General features: G+C 51.6%; 1 protein-coding gene and 1 pseudogene across 1 annotated transcript in view; one reads left to right on the forward strand and one right to left on the reverse strand.

The window, feature by feature from the left end:
- Positions 1-12500, reverse strand: part of LOC130124768 (exostosin-1) — a 382697-nt gene that overhangs the window by 97584 nt on the left and 272613 nt on the right. The window lies entirely within an intron of this gene.
- Positions 10352-12500, forward strand: part of LOC130125465 (guanine nucleotide-binding protein subunit beta-2-like 1) — an 11040-nt pseudogene continuing 8891 nt past the window's right edge.

The following is a 12500-nucleotide window of genomic DNA, read 5'->3' on the forward strand; positions in this document are numbered from 1 at the left end:
TCCCTCTCAAAGCACATTCTTTCAACTCATTAATCTGCCATTATGCTCTCAGCCACCTGCTTCAATCTGCACCGAGGGGACAGGGGGACGTTTTACATCCCTGCTGCGTGCGTGTGCGTGCGTGTGCGTGCGTGTGTGTGCGTGTGTGCGTGAGAGTGAGTGCAGAGTGGGGGAGAAAAGAGAGAAAGTTAACAATGGGGGAGACTCTCGGCCAGAGGAAATTGAAAACCAGTGCTGGGGCAGAGAGAAGAGCTCGGGACGTTCAGCAGGAGGAAGAGGGCGGCACGGTTTGCTGTAAGGCAGAAGGAGGGTTTGAGGGCTGACAGCCAGCTAGAGGCGAGGGTGCGGGGGACTAACGGGACAACACGCCCCTCATTTGCATGCGTGAGAAAGGTGCAGCTCTGTAATTGGAAGCTGAACTATGGACCGTCGCTTCAGAGAGTGCTCCCCCACAAGGAGACGTGAAAGGCCCGCACGTCACGTGGTTGGTGAACCGCTTTGCAGGTGTGCGCTGCTGCCTAATGTGAGGGGAGCATGCGGGGAGGAGGCACCTCCTCCTCAAACACACGTACAGGGGTCAGGAGCGCCACATGAAACGAACCGTGGTTTCCCCCGAGCCCACAGCCGTGCGACACAAACTCTAAAACACTTATCCAAAAACTACAAAAACTACAAGAACACACACACTAACACACATATCTAAAGTAACACATACAGCCAAACTAAAAACAAGCAAACACAAATATTTGTGTTTGACACTTGACACTTGCAGCAGAAGGTTTCTGCTGCAAGTGTCTCAGACAATATCTGGTGAAGCGTTTGGTTAAAAGGCGCCAGAAAACACAATGTTGGAGACTTAAGTCCATTATAATTGTGTTATCCTCTTTCAGCGTTGTATTGTGTAAATTGTGTAAACGCAACATCCATTGCACGTTGTGCGTCTTGGGGGAGAGAGACCCCTCCTCTGTTGCTCTCCCGGAGGGTTCTTCCTAGTTTTGCTCCCTGTGAAAGGGTTTTCAGGGAGTTGTTCCTTATCCCATGAGAGGGTCTGAGGAGAGGAGGTTGTGTTGCTGTTGAGTCCACCGGGGCGAGTTTGTGCTAACGGGCTACACAAAGAAACTGACCTGACGGACTTGACTACACGCCTGTGTGCGTACGAGCTGCGGAGAGCTGCACGTAGTATTTTGTCATTCGTATTTATTTTGCTGGACAGAAGAAAAAAAAACCAAGATGCTGCTTGATCTAATGTGATTGGACAGTTCTCGTGGCTGTCAATCATGTTCACACCCACCACCACGCCTCGCCTCGGCTGTCAATCATCCAGCGTCTACGAGCCCTGGTCAAATCTATAGGCCACATGGTCCTCCTTAATACCACCGTGACTGTGCGGACAGGAAGGCAGCTGTCAGGTGTGCCGCGCCAAGGTCACTGGTGTTACTGGCACATAATCACTGTACCGCACAAACAAAACCACAAATACACACAAACAGCAACACACGAACAAGAGTAGTGGACTATCTGTCTTATCGAGGAAACCGCAGCCCGTCTCGGCGCGATGGTGCGGCTTGGCGCGAGGCCTGCCACGTGCGCCTCCTTACGTATAGAGGAGAGAGCCGTTCAGGGACGACCTCCACTAGCAAACCAACCAACCGCCGCGGTGCGCAGAGGAGGGGGAGGTGGCAGAGGCGCTGCCGGCCTGCTGGCTGGCTGGGCGAGCATGACAGGACGGATGAAACGCGTCACTCTGCAAACAAACACCAACCTCAACCGATGTGCTGAGCCAACTTTAACTGAAGTTATGACACTAATTAGTTAGAAATATAAATTTGCAAACCCAAAACAAACTTTTAATTCCAGGCTTCCCGAGGGCGCCCCCTCCCTTCTGGGCCCTGGTAGGTCCCCCCCCCCCTACTACGACGCCAGGGAAGAGGAGAAGAGGAAGGCCAAAGAGGAGGTTTATGGATGTGGTGAGGGAGGACATGCAGGTGGCTGGTGTGACAGAGGGAGATGCAGAGGACAGGAAGAGATGGAAACGGATGATCCGCTGTGGCGCCCCCTAACGGGAGCAGCCGGAAGTACTACTAGTAGTAGAACTAGTAGTAGTAGTAGTAGTAGCAGTAGATTAGCCAAAATGATTGGCTCAAGTAGCCTAGCAACAACTTGCAGAAACTAGCTACGTAACCTAGACTACACGTCTCACGTGGCAAATCAAATCGTATGATTTGTACATGATGGTTCGTGAGTTGTAGTCTGGGTCGTAGGTTAATTATTTCACTTGTCATTTCGGCCAAAACACTGACAATTTCACCTTTGTATTCTCTTACAAATAAGAAGTTTAGATGAAGTGGATCGGTCTGAGCCCGTACGTCCTACTGACGCCGGAGTGAAGAGAAGCTTCTGGACTCCCCCACAATCTGCACCACGTGGCAGCCACGCACCATACTACAACACATCAGTAGGAAGGAAGGAGGGGAGGATACTACGGAAATAAGACCCATGGGGATACAAACTGGAATTTCCTTTAACATTCCCATAACGAAGGGCGTCCGGGTAGCGCAGCGGTCTATTCCGTTGCCTACCAACACGGGGATCGCCGGTTCGAATCCCCGTGTTACCTCCGATTTGGTCGGGCGTCCCTACAGACACAATTGGCCGTGTCTGCGGGTGAGAAGCCAGAGATGGGTATGTGTCCTGGTCGCTGCACTAGCGCCTCCTCTGGCCGGTCGGTGTAAAAAGACAAAAAGCTTGAAGACAGGTGATGGGACGTTGACCAAATACTGACACGGCGTGAGAGACGCATGGTGGTCCGGTATAGAGTAAACATTACTCACCCTCATTTAACTATCTTAATTAGTAGAAAATATGCGTTTATTCAACAGGTCTCCCTTTGCCGTTGTGGTCCAGTTTAGTAGCCCAGATGAGCTTCGACTGAGTTTCTTTATAAAACATAGGCGTGCCTACTCTGGAAATAAATAAATAGATCAGGTTAACCTGAGCAAAGGATGCCTACATGAGTTTACCTACTGAATACTTTTCCTCCGGTTGGATTGCTCCCTCCGGGGTGGGGATGAGTTGTTGCCTCAAGTGAAGGAGTTCAAGTATCTCGGGGTCTTGATCACGAGTGAGGGTAGGATGGAGCGGGAGATTGACAGGTGGATTGGTGCAGCATCAGCAGTAATGAGGACGCTGTACCGGACCGTTGTGGTGAAGAGGGAGCTGAGCCGGAAGGCAAAGCTCTCAATTTACCAGTCAGTCTTGGTTCCAGCCCTCACCTATGGTCATGAGCTTTGGGTAGTGACCGAAAGGGGTGAGATCGCGGATACAAGCGGCTGAAATGAGTTTCCTCCGTAGGGAGTCTGGGCTCAGCCTTTGAGATAGGGTGAGGAGCTCGGACATCCGGAGGGAGCTCGGAGTAGAGCCGCTGCTCGAAAGGAGCCAGTTGAGGTGGTTCGGGCATCTGATCAGGATGCCTCCTGGGCGCCTTCCTTTCGAGGTTTTCCAGGCACGACCAATGGGGGGAGTCCTCGGGGTAGACCCAGAACTCACTGCAGGGACTACATGTCCAATCTGGCCTGGGAACGCCTTGGGATCCCCCAGGAGGAGCTGGAGAGCGTTGTTTGGGAGAGGGACGTCCGGAGTGCCCTACTTAGCTTGCTGCCACCACGACCCGACCCCGGAGAAACGGCTGAAGGTGAGGTGAGGTGAGGTGAGGTGAGGTGAGGTGAGGTGAGGTGAGGTGAGGTGAGGTGAGGTGAGGTGAGGTGAGGTGAGGTGAGGTGAGATGAGATGAGATGAGATGAGATGAGATGAGATGAGATGAGATGAGATGAGATGAGATGAGATGAGATGAGATGAGATGAGATGAGATGAGATGAGATGAGATGAGGTGAGGTGAGGTGAGGTGAGGTGAGGTGAGGTGAGGTGAGATGAGATGAGATGAGATCCCTTTCCTTCATGTCAAGAAGATAAACATGATAGGGAATACATTATATAGAGGCCTTGGCAGGTGGGAAAATGGGTCGTGTGTTTTACTTAAGCAATTTGTTGTTTAGCGTGGACATTGAATAAATGTCCTCATTCTGACCATATATTTCCGGTCCAAACACACCGGGTTTGGCGGTTCGGCCCCTCCTAGCTGTTCCTAGCAATTTTTAAAACGACTCAGAACGTACGTTACAAAGCCGTCGACATGCACACACAAAACATACTGACTGGAACAAATGGAAATCCTGCCTGGCTGCAGCCGAGTGCTTCTTCAGCAGCTCTTTGGAGTCTGCAGGCTGTTTAAAAACTCATCAAAGCATCAGGCTGCATCCACCTGGACTCCATTCACTGCACCATCAAAGTGCACAGCAGGAAATGCCTCCGTGTGTGTGTGTATGTGTGTGTACAAGTACACGTCTGTGTGTGTCAGTATAAGAATCAGAGTCATGCTATTTGTTCACTACATACATGTGTGCGTGAAGGGGTGGGCAGCGCGGCGTCGTAGTAGGGGGGGGGGGCGGGGGGGACCTACCAGGGCCCAGAAGGGAGGGGGCGCCCTCGGGAAGCCTGGAATTAAAAGTTTGTTATGGTTTGCAAATTTGTATTTCTAACTAATTAGTGTCATAACTTCAGTTAACGTTGGCTCAGCACATCGGTTGAGGGACTTAAAGAAAACAGTGGAGGCTCTCTGAGGGTCCTCTCACCCCTGTCTGAGGCCCCTCTCACCCCTCTCCGAGGCCCCTCTCACCCCTTCCAAAAGGTGCAAAATGGTTTAGTCCCCTCACGCGCGTCTCTCAGTGCAGCTCACGCGGTCCTGTCGCGAGTGACTGCTGGTACAAGCACAAGCACCGAGTCACGGCTTTCCCAAAGTGAGGAAAATCTGGGTTCCAGACAAGAAAAGAAAGAAAAGGAAAGAGAGAGAAAGGCAAGCTAGGAGCTTTAAAAAAGAAAGGTGGCTAGCTAGCTAGCTAGCTAAAGAGGAAAGCTATGATAGCTAACTAGCCAAAGAGGAAAGGGGCCCACAGAGACTGCTTATGTATAGGGCACAGAATTTTGTGCTACACCCCTGGGGGTGGGGGGGGGGTGTTGAATCCATTGGCTCGCAGTGTTAGTGCATGCAAGTGTGCAAGTGTGCACATGTGTACGTGTGCACGTGTGACAGCAGATGAGTGTACGTGACAGCAGCGCCATTTCTCCGCTGGGTCATGGTTCACGGGACAGGGGCGGGTTGTGCTTCCGGCTGAGCAGAAGCAGCAGAAAGCCAAGTTCGATCCATTTGTGAGCACCAGAGGTCCACAGTACCCGTGTTTGCTCGGAACTGTCTTGTGCGGGTCTTAAGGCAGTACAGCCCCTCCCCCCCTCTCCCCACCCCCTCCCTCGGTAAACGGTGACCCCCCCCCCGATGTCCCCACGAGGACCGGCCGATCTGGGAGCGTCTTGGAGGAGCTTTTCTCAGGTTCCCCTCATCCCTGAGCACTCTGAAGAAGGGGAAGTGTCAAAATTACGGAGGTCCGCACCTGTCAGTGCCCGCAAAGCAGCTGTCACAACCTCACACACACAGCCTGCACAACACAACTCCACAACGTGCCGTGCACACACACCACAACCAAACAACACGGCTGCAGAGGGCTCCCGTGCCCTGTGTGTGCATGCGTGCGTCTGTGCGTGCACGTGTGCGTGCGTGCTTGCGTGTGTGTGCGTGCTTGCGTGTGTGTGTGTGTGTGTGTGTGTGTGTGTGTGTGTGTGTGTGTCTACATAAAGGCAAATCACGTGTGTTCAAACGAGGGTCGTGGAAACCAACAGGCGTGTCAACCTGGGGGGCAACAAAAATGGCGCAAATAAAGCCGGTTTCCATGACGGCCTCTGTAATCCGAGGCTGCGAAAGTTCGTAGTTACATTACTGGCGTCCGCGCGGCACCTGCCATTAACATTGATGAGCTCAGGTGTTGTCAGGTAAGGCGGTCCTCTGGTCTGCTGCCTCCACACACCCTGACGTACCCAACCCCGTCGCACGGACTTTCGTGACGGCATCACGTTAATTAATCTATCGCGATACCATCACGATTATGACCTGATTTACGTGATGTGGTCACGATCTGATAGAACCCTAACCTTCGTGACCACATCACGTAAATCAGGTCATAATCGTGATAGTATCACGATCGAAAGTCCGTGCGACTGGGTATGACGTACCAGTGTTCAGAGGTTCTCCAGGGATCCTACCGATGTTTCCATGAACTAACTGATCCCCATCTTGGATTTACCCCGCCCCCTGTCCCCCCTCAAACAAACGGCCTTCAGCGCATGCTGATAGAAACCGACCGTGTCACCGCCTCTGCGTTTTAATGTGGTTTCAGTGGTCCACACACAGCCACGTGTATACAGACACGCTCCGGTGGTCACCATGGAGCTCTGCACCTCGCACGAGTTCAGCTTACTTTAAGAGGTTATCCATATTTTCATGCTAACAGATGCTATCTCAGAAACTTTCTTTTCCACTGCCATTTTTGGAGCAGCAGCCAGTCAGTGTGGTGGCGTCATGTAGTTCACCTCCCTCTATATGTTATGTTTGACTGCTGCCGGGGGGTCCACCATTCCACCGAGTAATGCAAAAGGCTTATCGCCAACAAACGTAAGGAAGAAGGAGAAGAAGGAACTTCTGAGGTGAACACGGAAGAGAAGGCGATGGGTGCTAAAGTACAACGCTAAACATGATCTACCATTTAATTAGCTTTAATTAAATGTTCCTTACGGATTGGTGTGTTGCTCAGTATTGCTGTGTCAGATGACATTGTGTCCCCCCCCCTTTTCTCCCCAGTTGTGTCCGGCCAATTACCCCACTCTTCCGAGCCTTCCCGGTCGCTGCTCCACCCCCTCTGCTGATCCGGGGAGGGCTGCAGACTACCACATGCCTCCTCCCATACACGAGGAGTCGCCAGCCGCTTCTTTTCACCTGACAGTGAGGAGTTTCACCAGGGGGACGTAGCACGTGGGAAGATCCCTTCCCCTCCGAACAGGCGCCCCGACGACCAGAGGAGGCGCTAGTACAGCGACGAGGACACACCCAATTGCTCATGTAACGACTACGGATGACCCAGCCCGGTATGATGGCAGTTCGTGAAATAATCACGACATTTAAACTATTGATTTCGCGTACATGGACACGAATTTTAAAATTTTCATGATACCGAGCACGACTTTCAAACTCGCTGAGGGTCACGGGTAGGCTAACGTAGCCTTCCGCTATTGAAACCGACTAAAACAAGCTTGATTTCTCAGAACCGAAGGAGAAATAATGAAGACGGATGGGCGTCACACTATCCTGTCATATTGTTGAGGTATCAAGGACACTTTCGTGTTTTTGTGTTGAGAAATATTAAAGATGTCTTTAAAATCCACATGTCGATCCTGCATCTCCCTTACCTATACGGCTTCTGGGCTCCCGAGTCCCGATTGACAGAAAAAAAAACGTGGCGCAGACACGAAACAGCCTTCAAACTGAAATACAGTTGTATTTCGTGTTGTTCAGCACGTATTTTCGTTGCACACTGACACGAAAAGAGGTGATACCGGGTTGGATGGCTAGACTCGCTCGCCCTTGGCACCCGGGTCGCGCCCTTTAGTCGACTGGTTAACGTAGTCGCCCATATGGTGCGGGAGACCCGGGTTCGCGCCCTGGCTGCGGCGGTTCCGAGCTTGCCCCCTGAATTCTCTACATTGGTGTCAGAGGCGGGACGGTGAGACCTTGAGGCCATCAGGAGCGCGCGCGCTCAGAGGCGTGAGGGAGCTGGTATGCTGAAGCGTGGGGACGCGCTTCCCTAACGAGGGGGGGGGTAGTGTGTAACGACCGCGGATGACTAGACTCGCTGGCCGGTGGGCTAACGGGTCGGACCCTTTAGTCGACTGGTTAACGCTGTCGCCCGCGGTGCGGGAGACCCGGGTTCGCATTCTGGCTGCGGCGGTTCCCGGCTGCCCCCTGAATTCGCTACGCTATTCGCTGTTCTCACACGTCACCACCTCGCTTCTCTTCTCGCGAGGTTATAGCAACCATCAGCTCCCCTTCCGGTGCAACACTAAACGCACTCCAGCGGACGAGCTTGCAGCACAACCTTGATCCACAACCCAGAGTTTGCTGCACACACACACACACACACACACACACACACACACACACACACACACACACACACACACACACACACACACCTGTATCAAAGTCCAACATGTTGCACAAACATTCCCCTCCATTTCCTTCCCACTGACACTGCAGTCTCCGTCCACAGCTTACCAAACGAGAGAGGGACTAGTGAAGTAGTCCCGAGGAGCTTGGTCTCACCAAACATACAACAAGTACACAGAGAAAACAGAGTTTGGGGATTTCACCCAGCATTAAGACCTAAAATGCTCCCCCTTTGCATCTGCATTGTCCAGATGTTGAGATCTAGTCAGTGTCACACGCCAAACCCATCGGTGGCCTTTCCGCGGCGCCAGAGGGAAGAGCGGAGCTTCTCCGCAGCTGTTTGTGTGCACGTGTAGCTTCCGGTCACTGAATGGCTTCACCAATTCCGGATTTTTCACCTCCCAGCCACACAAATACTACCCACACTTCTCGTCTCGTCTTGTCTCCTCACCCCCCTCCCACCCCCCTAAAAAAAAACCCAGTTTTGCCTTGAGTGGTTGAGGAAATACTTTTGTGCCCTCCGACCTCTTCCGAGACTGCGGGACCAAGAGGAGATAAGATGTCAGGCGGGCATTCCTGTGCAAAATGCTTTCCGCGGTTAACCAATCAACTGTGACCTTTTAGGAGGCATCCTCTCACCGTCCTCTCCGAGGAGACGACTCGAAATAAAGACGGCACCGAAAGAATTAAAAGAAAAAAAATGCTTCCCGCTTTGCAAAACGGACTCGTTTTTCTGTCAACCCTGCAGCCCGCCGGCCTGACATTTCCACCTCGCAGGGGCGGCCTATAAATCCGCGAGAGGGCGAAATTAGTGACGTTCCTTTGCAAGCTGATGGAGTCAGCGTTCCTCTGAAAGCGTGGTGGCTGTGCGGATAAATCTGGTGCCCTCCCCGCTCCTCGTTACCAGTGGCGGCTGGCCAGTAGAGGGCGCCGGGGCGCCGCCCCCTTCAAACATCAAGAGATGGAAATCTACTTACACATGTTAAGTATAATGTAGTTGTATGATGCAAATAATGATGAAATAAAAGTGTTGTCAGTCTGTGAGCGCCTGTCAGCAGCATTAAATACTGGTTCCAGAGGGGTATCTGGTTGATTCCTGTCTGAATACATATACTTCCTGTCTGAATACATATACTTCCTGTCTGGATACATATACTTCCTGTCTGGATACATATACTTCCTGTCTGAATACATATACTTCCTGTCTGGATACATATACTTCCTGTCTGGATACATATACTTCCTGTCTGACTACATATACTTCCTGTCTGACTACATATACTTCCTGTCTGGATACATATACTTCCTGTCTGACTACATATACTTCCTGTCTGGATACATATACTTCCTGTCTGAATACATATACTTCCTGGGTGAGGGGCGCCGGCCAAACCATAAGCCCTCAAACTTGTGGCGAGCACGTGACCTGAGGCTGCTGTCTGATTGGTTTCTTCAGGTTTTCCAGGGGGCGCAGTTCTGTGCTGCCCCAGACACGCCCACGTTTATTGGCAGTGAAATGGGTATTGTCTTAATGTTCTGGGCCAAGGTAAATTGCGCCCCCCCCCAAACATTTTTAGCACCAGCCGCCACTGCTCGTTACCCCCTTGTTACCCTCGTCAGTCCCCGTGGGGGGGACGTGGTGAGAGACACGTTTGACTTCTTATCCTCAGGTGTGTTCTTTTGCTGTGTTGTGTGTTGTATTTCTAAACGCTTTGGTATTCAGTTCAGCTCTTGTGTGCTTTGTGTGTAATTTTGTGTGTGTCTTGTCCTGTTCTGTTCTGATCTGCTCTCTTGGTTTTCTGCTTTGTTCTCTTCTTCTTCTTATTTAAGTGGAAGCCTGGGGGCATTTTTTGTGCGTGTGTTTGAATATATGGGGCAGCTCAAATGCGATATGTGGAGGTTGAGAAATGCTTCTTATTAGGATCAGAATCCAAATCCTCATTCCCATCACTTATATCCCCAGACAGAATACATCTACCCTGCTTTGCTTTGTGGTCTTGGAACATGCTGTCACGGTTAAGTACAAACATAACGTAATGCTAGGTACAAGGTAAAACAGCGCCTCAAATGGCCAAAAATATACAGCCTACAAAAAGATCCACCCCCCACCCCCCTTTAGTCGAGCGGTTAGCGATGTCGCCTTGCGGCGCAGTACAAGTCGGATCGAATCCCGCAGCGGGCGGAAACATGCTTGGTCACATCCGTGGCAGCGGATGTGTCCGGCAGCGGTTGGATCCTCAGAAGTCTCTTCGTAGCGCGGGAATAAAGAAGCGCGAGGGTGTCCTCCGGGGAGAGGGTGACTACTGTAACCAGCCCCCTTCAGTCGAGAGGTTAGCGGGGGCACGGTACAACCCGGATCGAATTCTGCAGCGGGCGGAAAACGTGCTCGGTTACAACATGTTACATGCCTCCCGCAATATTACATTGAGATATTGCACTAGCTGTAAATTAGATTTGAATATAGAAAGACGGGCGGCACGGTGGCGCAGTGGCTGGCGCAGTCACCTCACAGCAAGAAGGTCCTGGGCCCGAGCCCCGGGGTAATCCAGTCTTGGTGGCTCCAGTTTCCTCCCACAGTCCAAACACATGTAGGTCAGGTGGATCGGCCGTACTAAATTGTCCCTAGGTATGAATGGATGTGTGTGTGTGTGTGTTTGTGTTTGTGTGTGTGTGTGTGTGATGGTCCAGGGTGTCTCCCCGCCGGCCGCCCAGTGACTGCTGGGATAGGCTCCAGCACCCCCGCGACCCTGAGAGCAGGGTAAGTGGTTCAGATAATGGATGGATGGATATATGAAGACACTGCATGGTCGGCACTAGGTGAGCTCGCCGCAAACGTGAATTCGCGCCGCCATCTTCCCGCACCGGAAGCGGAAGCCCGAGGGGGAAACACCGAGGAGGCGGAAGCGGGGCAGGCTAAGCTAACTGCTAGCCCATGCAGACCTGCAGTTCCGACAGTCATCCTGGCTGGCGTTCACTCTCCTGGACGGGGATTTTTTTGTTTAGTGTGGGTATGTGTGTTAGTGTGGATATGTGTGTTAGTGTGGGTATGTGTGTTAGTGTGGATATGTGTGTTAGTGTGGGTATGTGTGTTAGTGTGGATATGTGTGTTAGTGTGGATATGTGTGTTAGTGTGGGTATGTGTGTTAGTGTGGGTATGTGTGTTAGTGTGGATATGTGTGTTCGTGTGGGTATGTGTGTTAGTGTGGAAATGTGTGTTAGTGTGGATATGTGTGTTAGTGTGGATATGTGTGTTAGTTTGGATATGTGTGTTAGTTTGGATATGTGTGTTAGTGTGGATATGTGTTAGTGTGGGTATGTGTGTTAGTGTGGGTATGTGTGTTCTTGTAGTGTTTGGATATGTGGTGTTGTTGTGTTGCACTGCTGTGTGCTGGGGGAAACGGCATCTCGTCTGGTTCCCTGTGCTTTGCGTCTGAATAAAGTGCTCCTGATTCCTGACGATAAGAAGGTCAGCAGTACAGAGACGGTAATACGTTAGCATGTTCTGTCTTATTCAGCTGGTCTACCCTTGTTCAGTGATGGCCACACACACGCGCGCGCACGCGCGCGCGCGCAGTGAAATGCTAGGCAGAGCGATCTGTGAGGTTACCCTCAGTGCAGGCAGTCAGAAATCAATACAGGACTCTGAACAAGCAGCACTTTACTCTCTCCGTGTCTCCATCCCACTTGTTTTTAGAGGGAAGAGAAGTGGGGAAAAAAAACAAGCGCGAGAAAGTCGCTCTTCCTCCCATCCCCCGTCCCTCCAGACAGTGACGGGGGGGTGGGGGGGTGTTGGGGGTGAAGCAACGTTCAGTAGGAAACCGGAGATGTGATCTCCACCTTCCTGCTTCTGAATTATTGAACGCTACAAAGGCGGCTAATGCTCGTATCCATACACACCTCCATGCACGCAGACACGCGCGGGGAGGAATTTCGTGCCAGGATACCGTGATGACGTCGATAAGAGACGAGGCAGCATGCACACTTCTAAAACCAAGCAATGCCATCGAAGCCCTGGTGGGGACGCTAGGGGGTGGGGGCGGCACAGGGATCCCAGCTGGTGCTGGCAGTCTTTGGGTTTGTTCAACAAGTATTTGAGTCCCAGAGAGTAAAAGCGTGCTGGTCCTCGAGGCCACAGCCCGGCCCTCTGAGCATGCTGTTGGGTGTCATTTGCCTGCTTATGACCATTTGTTGAGGGGGAATCGGAATAGAAGAAAGGGAACGCCGATTACGTAGGTTAAGTGTTGCCTTTTATTCCATTTTCAGAAGAGGAGCCAAGTATGCACACTTCCAGGAAATACTATTGGGGTGTAAGACAAAACTAGTAAAGCTAGGATGA

This window comes from Lampris incognitus, chromosome 15, assembly GCF_029633865.1.
Source record: "Lampris incognitus isolate fLamInc1 chromosome 15, fLamInc1.hap2, whole genome shotgun sequence".
NCBI classification, from domain to species: domain Eukaryota; kingdom Metazoa; phylum Chordata; class Actinopteri; order Lampriformes; family Lampridae; genus Lampris; species Lampris incognitus.